This window comes from Muntiacus reevesi, chromosome 3, assembly GCF_963930625.1.
Source record: "Muntiacus reevesi chromosome 3, mMunRee1.1, whole genome shotgun sequence".
Taxonomy (NCBI): Eukaryota; Metazoa; Chordata; class Mammalia; order Artiodactyla; family Cervidae; genus Muntiacus; species Muntiacus reevesi.
The window spans coordinates 243,666,748-243,674,121 of NC_089251.1; the positions used below are offsets into that span (position 1 = coordinate 243,666,748).

At 39.1% G+C, this 7,374-nt stretch overlaps 1 non-coding gene across 1 annotated transcript; it reads right to left on the reverse strand.

Annotated features, from left to right (window-relative positions):
- Window positions 1-4,626: 4,626 nt before the first annotated feature.
- LOC136165706 (U6 spliceosomal RNA) lies at window positions 4,627-4,737 on the reverse strand. The gene has a single exon (XR_010662707.1). It is a non-coding gene; the product is annotated as a U6 spliceosomal RNA (small nuclear RNA).
- Window positions 4,738-7,374: the final 2,637 nt, after the last annotated feature.

The following is a 7,374-nucleotide window of genomic DNA, read 5'->3' on the forward strand; positions in this document are numbered from 1 at the left end:
TTTCATCTGTATATTCTGCATACTTTTTTTCTGAAAGATGATGGTATCAATTTTACAGAAAAGTATCTTGAGGTGCGTGAAGGATCTTGAAAAATAGTTTGTGATCTGAGATGTTTTATTTCCAGCTCCTGTTTTCTGCAAAATTTCTTTTTTTCTCTCTCTCTTGATATATGTACCAAGAAAGGATTAAGAAAGATAAACATTCAGTTGGAATTGTTCCAAGTTCCAAATTACTGTTGTATGACTGAGAAATATTTTATTGTAATTACATGTAAGCCATTGCTTTGGGGGGGGGGGGGCAAACACTATTTTACAAAATAATTAAAGTTGTGGAGATGATTTTAAGTATGAATTAATTAAGAAGACTCTAAATATCAAAATTTTGAAAGTTGCTGTTTCTCACAAATCTTATTTTTAAACTGCAAGTGAAATAGGATCAAGATCAAGATACTTGCTTAAGGGCACATTAACTTTTATTTTCACATGCATGAAAAAAATTTTAAGGTCTCTTAATCTATAAGTTCCCCATCCAGCTCTTCTTTCTTTAACTCCTTGCAATTTATTTGTTGAAGAAGCTAGATGATTTATTCTGGTTTTCCAGGGTTGAGATTGTACTGCTTGTGTTCCTATTGTGTAGTTTAGCATGTTCCCCTGTCCTCCATGTTTCCTATAACTTTGTAGTTAGATCCAGAAGCTTAATCAGATTCAGATTTCATTTTTCTTTCTTTCTTTTTCTTTTTTTTGGTTAAAACTGCTTCACAGGCGGTGGTGTGTTCCTTCATCAAAAGACATAATTGTCTCTTTCAGATGTTAGCAGCCGTAGATGCTCAATACCCAATCCTTAATTCATTAGGGGTTGCAAAATGGTGATTTCCAGTGCGCTCTCTCTTCTTGGTATATTTGTTGAAATACTTTATAAAGAGAAACCTTCCTTCACTTACTAGTTGTTTACCTGGAGGTATAGTTTGTATGGGAAAGGTAGAAGAAATGGCTTGATTCCTAACTTTATGTACCAGTTTGCAAAATGAATAGTTGTTACCATCCTTCAAAGATGATTTATTAGATTTGTTGTTTTTTAAATCATTATGAACTCATAGATTTAAATGTACTTAGCATCTTTCAGTCCATTGCAGTTACTCTTATTGATGCTCCATTTATCATCATGAGCCAGTGAAAGGCTCTGCAGATTGCTTTTGGCACAGTTCATTTTGGCACAGCCCCAGTAGTTTTTGATGGTTCCTTTGCTATCTGGTGTGACAAGATTCTCCTGGCTCATCTTGGAACATTTCCTACCTCAAACCTGTAATCATCCATTTCTCCAAGCAGCCCTGATTTCTTGCAGTGAAAACTGGTATTGCAAGACCATAGTCTGGATGCTACGGATGCTTATTGCTACTAGATTGTCCCATGTTTCTAGGCCTAAAATTAAAATATATAATAATAATAATACTAAATACAGGAGAGAGATAATTACAGTTAAAAATTTCTAAGGTCCCAGCATCGTCAGGAAGTGGTAAAAGCTCCACAGGATATTTACCTAGTTTTTTCTAGCCCAATATCTGTAGCCCTTTTTTTACACAGAAAATATCCTGGTTCTCAAAGTCACCTGGCATAATAGAATTAAAAAATCAGTTTATAATTCATTTTATTCCACTTCTTTCTCTCTCTCTCTCTCACACACACACGCATACACACACGCACACACATCATTCTCACAATAGTACCAACAAGCAGTTTGGGTATAAAGTTTCAATAATTTTGGACCTCTTCAAAATTCCAAATAGAAAGTAAATGGGGAGGTGAGGTTGAAACTGACTAACTACCACTGAGACTTTACATCAGACAGAAGAAAAGAATGGTAAATAATCCCAGTCAGGAACTCTAAACATAAAAGTAAAGTTTTAGAGCACTTTGCTCTTCATAATTTTTAAAAGTTTCTGAAATACAGTCTTTATTAGAGCTTCTTTCTGCTTTTATATCCTTTAATTTCTAGCAAAAGACATTTATTTTTGGAGGCTCAGCCAAGAGCTTATAAGACTTTTCAGATAACATTTCCCACTCGGCCTAACAGCAGGTCCAATGCACACAGTTCAGTTCAGTCGCTCAGTTGTGTACGACTCTGATCGCATGGACTGCAGCATGCCAGGCTTCCATGTCCATTACTAACTCCCAGAGCTTACTCAGACTCATGTCCATTAAGTTAGTGATGTCATCCAACCATCTCATACTCTGTCGTCCCCTTCTCCTGCCTTCAATCTTGCCCAGCATCAGAGTCTTTTCCAGTGAATCAGTTCTTTGCATCAGGTGGCCAAAGTATTGGAGCTTCAGCTTCAGCATCAGTCCTTCCAATGAATATTCAGAATTGATTTCCTTTAGGATTGACTGGTTGGATCTCCTTGCAGTCCAAGGGACTCTCAAGAGTCTTCTCCAACACCACAAAGGACAATTATTTTCCAGTGTGATTAAGTAGGAATGGAAACCCAAAGTTACTGGTTTAACAATGTATCTGTTTTTTTTCTTTTTTAAAAATCTTTGCTTTTAAAAGAAGCTAGGAAGGCAGCATGATACAGTCCATAACCTTGGTCTCTTAAACAAGAAGGAAGTTCTCTTAGAAGGTTTGGGGTTGAAATTGCCCACTGTTTAGAAGCCCTATTGTGTCCAAGCATTTCCTCAGCTCCACCAAAATCACAGCACACACTTAGTTCACAGAATTGCTGAAAGTTTAAATCAAAATTGTGCCCAATATAAATTATCATTATTCTCTTGACTGGACACAACTTCAGTCTTCCAGTGCGTTTTGTGGCTTTGTATTTCATATTTGTGTTTTTCATCAGTGCACCTGTAATGTTTTAAAAAGTAGTTCTAACTGGGCATCTTTCCATAATGACATCCGCTTTCTGTGAACCTACTTTTAAAAAAATGTATTATTTTTGAACCTGTGTTTTTACTCCATAAGTTATAAATACAGATGTTCCTGGCCATTGCAGTGGATGAGCTGAAGCTTTGAAATCTTTTTCAATGAGGAAGCTCAAAGTTTTATGAGAAAACAACTGCCAGAAAGTAAAAAAAAAAAACTCTCGAAGCAGCATAGCATCCTGTCTCATAAATCTAAGATCCGAAACTCTCATCAGGCTCCTTCCCTTTCCATTCCCCTTCCCTTTCTGTAAAACCCAAACGTTTAGAAGAACTGGAGTGAAGCAAAGGGAGAGCCACCCATTCAGTTCTCTGTCATCCTAGTCTCAACCTGTAGAGCGGCTTTAGTTCTGGTCTGGTTCTATTTGAGAAGTGCCTTGCCTTGTACTCACCAGGTTTTGCTGATGAGCAAATAAATCCCTGCTGACAACAGAAGACCCTGATCATGTCGCTCCTCTGTGCAAACCCCTTTGATGACTCTCCATTTTATTTGGAGATAAAGTCTATGTCCTTCCAATAGCATGCATGTGTGCTGTTGTAGGTGGACACAAAGATGGAGAGTCATATGCTCACGTAGAAGCTTAGAGTCTTGTTATAGACAGAAAGAAGGGGGTAACAGATACGGGAACCATTAACAGTCTCTGCCAGATACTAAAATGCTATAAAGCTATTATAAGCTACTATAATTAAAATCTGGTGTGCTATATTTCAAGATAAAGAAGCAAGGTTAAAACCTCAGGTACTGAAATGTGAGTAGAAAACCAGATAACTGGAAAACCTTTATATTACATTTTCATAAGTGTCCGGGCCTGCATTGGTGCTCACCTGGAAGGAGTTTTGTTGTTCAGTCTCTCAGTTGTGTCCAGCTCTGCAACGCCATGGACTGCAGCACACCAGGATTCCCGGTCCTTCACCATCTCCCGGAGTTTGCTCAAACCCATGTCCATTGAGTCGGTGATGCCATCCAACCATCTCATCCTCTGTTGTCCCCTTCTCCTGCCTTCAGTTTTTCCCAGCATCAGGGTCTTTTCCAGTGAGTCATCTCTTCGCATCAGGTGGCCAAAGTATTAGAACTTCAGCTTCAGCGTCAGTCCTTCCAATGAATATTCAGGGTTGATTTCCTTTAGGATGGACTGGTTGGATCTTGCTGTCCAAGGGACCGTCAAGAGTCTTTTCCAACACCACAGTTCGAAGGCATCAATTCTTTGGTGCTCAGCCTTTTTTACAATCCACCTCTCACACCCGTACCTGACTACTGGAAAAACCATAGCTTTGACTACATGGGCCTTTGTCAGCAAAGTAATGTCTCTGCTTTTTCAATATACTGTCTAGGTTTGTCATAGCTTTTCTTCCAAGGAGCAAGCGTCTTTTAATTTCATGGTTGCAGTCACCATCCACATTGATTGTGGATAAGAAAAAAATAAAGCCTGTCACTATTTCCATTGTTTCCCCATCTATTTGCCATGAAGTGATGGAACTGGAAGCCATAATCTTTGTTTTTTGAATGTTGAGTTTTAAGCCAGCTTTTGAATTGTCTTCTTTCACCTTCATCAAGAGGCTCTTTAATTTCTCTTCTCTCTCTGCCATTAGGGTGGTATCATCTGCATATCTGACGTTATTGATATTTCTCCCAGCAATCTTTTTTAAAACTTTATTTATTTTTAATTGAAGAATAATTGCTTTACAGAATTTTGTTGTTTCCTGTCAAACATCAAAAATATGGACCGCTTCACAAATTTGCATGTCATTCTTGGGCAGGGGCCTTGCTAATCCTAATCTTTCCTGTATCACTCCAATTTTAGTATATGTGCTGGAAGCGAGCACTCCCAGTAATCTTGATTCAGGCTTGTGCTTCATCCAGCCTGGCATTTCGCATGATGTTCTCTGCATGTAAGTTAAATAAGCACGATGACAATATCCAGCTTCGATGTATTTCTTTCCCAATTTTGAACCAGGCCATTTAACCTTTCTTAAAAAGCAGAGACATTACTTTGTCAAAAAAGGTCCATCTAGTCAAGGCTGTGGTTTTTCCAGTAGTCATATATGGATGTGAGAGTTGAACTATAAAGAAAGCTGAGCGCTGAAGAATTGATGCTTTTGAACTCTAGTGTTGGAGAAGACTCTTGAGAGTCCCTTGGACGGCAAGGAGATCCAACCAGTCCATCCTAAAGGAGATCAGTCCTGGGTGTTCATTGGAAGGACTGATGTTGAAGCTGAAACTCCAATCCTTTGACCACCTGATGTGAAGAGCTGACTCATTTGAAAAGACCCTGATGTTAGGAAAGATTGAGGGCGGGAGGAGAAGGGAACGACAAAGGATAAGATGGTTGGATGGCATCACCGACTCAATGGACATGGGTTTGGGTAGACTCCAGCAGTTGGTGATGGACAGGGAGGCCTGGCGTGCTGTGGTTCATTGGGTCGCAAAGAGTCGGACATGACTGAGCGACTGAACTGAACTGAACTGAACTGAAACTGCAGTATATTTAATTTACTATGTGCTATTTTCAAGTGTACTGCAAAGTGATTTAGGATTCCCTGGTGGCTCAGATGGTAAAGAGTCTGCCCGCAGTGGGGGAAACCTGAGTTCGTTCCCTGGGTCTGGAAGATCCAATGGAGAAGGAAATGGCAACCCACTCTAGTACTCTTGCCTAGAAAATCCTGTGGACAGAGGAGCCTGGGAGGCTACAGCCCATAAGGTCACCAAGAGTCAGACACGACTGAGCAACTTCACTCACTCACTCATCCTGTGCTATACAGTAGGGGCTTCCCAGGTGGCGCTAGTGGTAAACAACCCACCTGCCAATTGAGATGTCGTAAGAGACTTGGGTTTGATCCCTGGGTCAAGAAGAGCCCCTGGAAGAGGGCATGGCAACCCACTCCAGTATTCTTGGCTGGAGAATTCCATGGACAGAGGAGCCTGGTGGGCTACAGTCATTGGGTTGCAAAGATTTGGACACAAATGACAGCATGCCGGCACGCTATACAGTAGACCCTTGTTCATCTATTTTTATATATAGTAGTGTATATATGTTAATCCCAAACTCCTAATTTGTCTCTACTTCCGCCTCCACACTATCTCATTTGGTAGCCATAAGTTTGTTTTTTATGTCTGAGTCTATTTCAGTTTTGTAAATAAGTTCATTTGCATCATTTTTTAGATTCCACTTGTAGTTGATGTCACAAGGTATTTGTCTTTCTCTGTCTACTTACTTCATTTAATATGATTGTCTGTAGGTCCATCTTATGCTACTACAAGTGTCATTATTTCATTCTTTTTTTGTGGCTGAGTAATATTCTACTGTATATATACCATGTCTTCTTTATCCATTCATCTATAGATGGACACTGAAGTTGCTTCCCTGTCTTGGCAGTTGTAAATAGTACTGCTAAGAACATTGGCGTGCATGTGTGTTTTTGCATTGGAGTTTTCTCCAGATTCACGCCTATCAGTGGGATTGCAGGATCACATGATAACTCTTTCCGTAGTTGTTCAAGAAACCTCCATACTGTTTTCCATAGTGGCTGTACCAATTTACATTCGCACCAGTAGTGTAGGAGGGTTCCTTTTTCTCCATACCCTCTTCAGCATTTATTATCTGTAGACTTTAAAAAATAATTTTATTATTTACGGCTGAGCTGGGTCTATGTTGCTGTATGGCCTGCAGCATGTGGGATCTTCCCAGATCAGAGATCAAACCAGTGTCTCCTGCATAGGCAGGTGGATTCTTTTACCACATGACCCACTGGGGAAGCCCTGTAGACTTTTTAATGATGGCCATTCTGACTGGTGTGAAGTGATAGCTCATTGTAGTTTTAATTTGCATTTCTCTAATAATTAGTGATATTGAGCATGTTTTCATATGCCAGTTGACTATCTGTATGTCTCCTTTGGAGAAATGTCTATTTAAGTCTGTCCATTTTTTGATTGGGTTATTTGTTTTTTAAGATTTTGTATTTTTGGGAAATTAATCCCTTGTCAGTAGCATCCTTCAAATATTTTCTCACAGTCTGTAAGTTGTGTTTTCATTTTTTAATGGTTTCCTTTGGCATGCAGAAACTTTTAAGTTTAATTAGGTTCCATTTGCTCATTTTTGCTCTTATTTCCATTACTCTAGGAGATAAATCCAAAAAAAAAAAAATACTGCTGCGATTTATGTCAGAGTGTTCTGCCTATGTTTTCTTCTAGTAGTTTTATAGTATCTGGTTTTACATTTAGCTCTTTAATTCATTTTGAGCTTTTTGGTACATGGTGTGAGAAAATGTTCTAATTTCATTCTTTTCCATGTAGCTGTCCAGGTTTCCTGGCACCACTTATTTTTAAAAATATATTATCTTTTTTTTTTTTTTGAAAAACATTAATTAGTTTTGTGTGTGTGTGTGCTGGATCTTCGTTGTTGCACTCGGGCTTTCTAGCTGGGGAGAGTGGAGGCTGCTCTTCATTGCCGTGCCCAAGCTTCT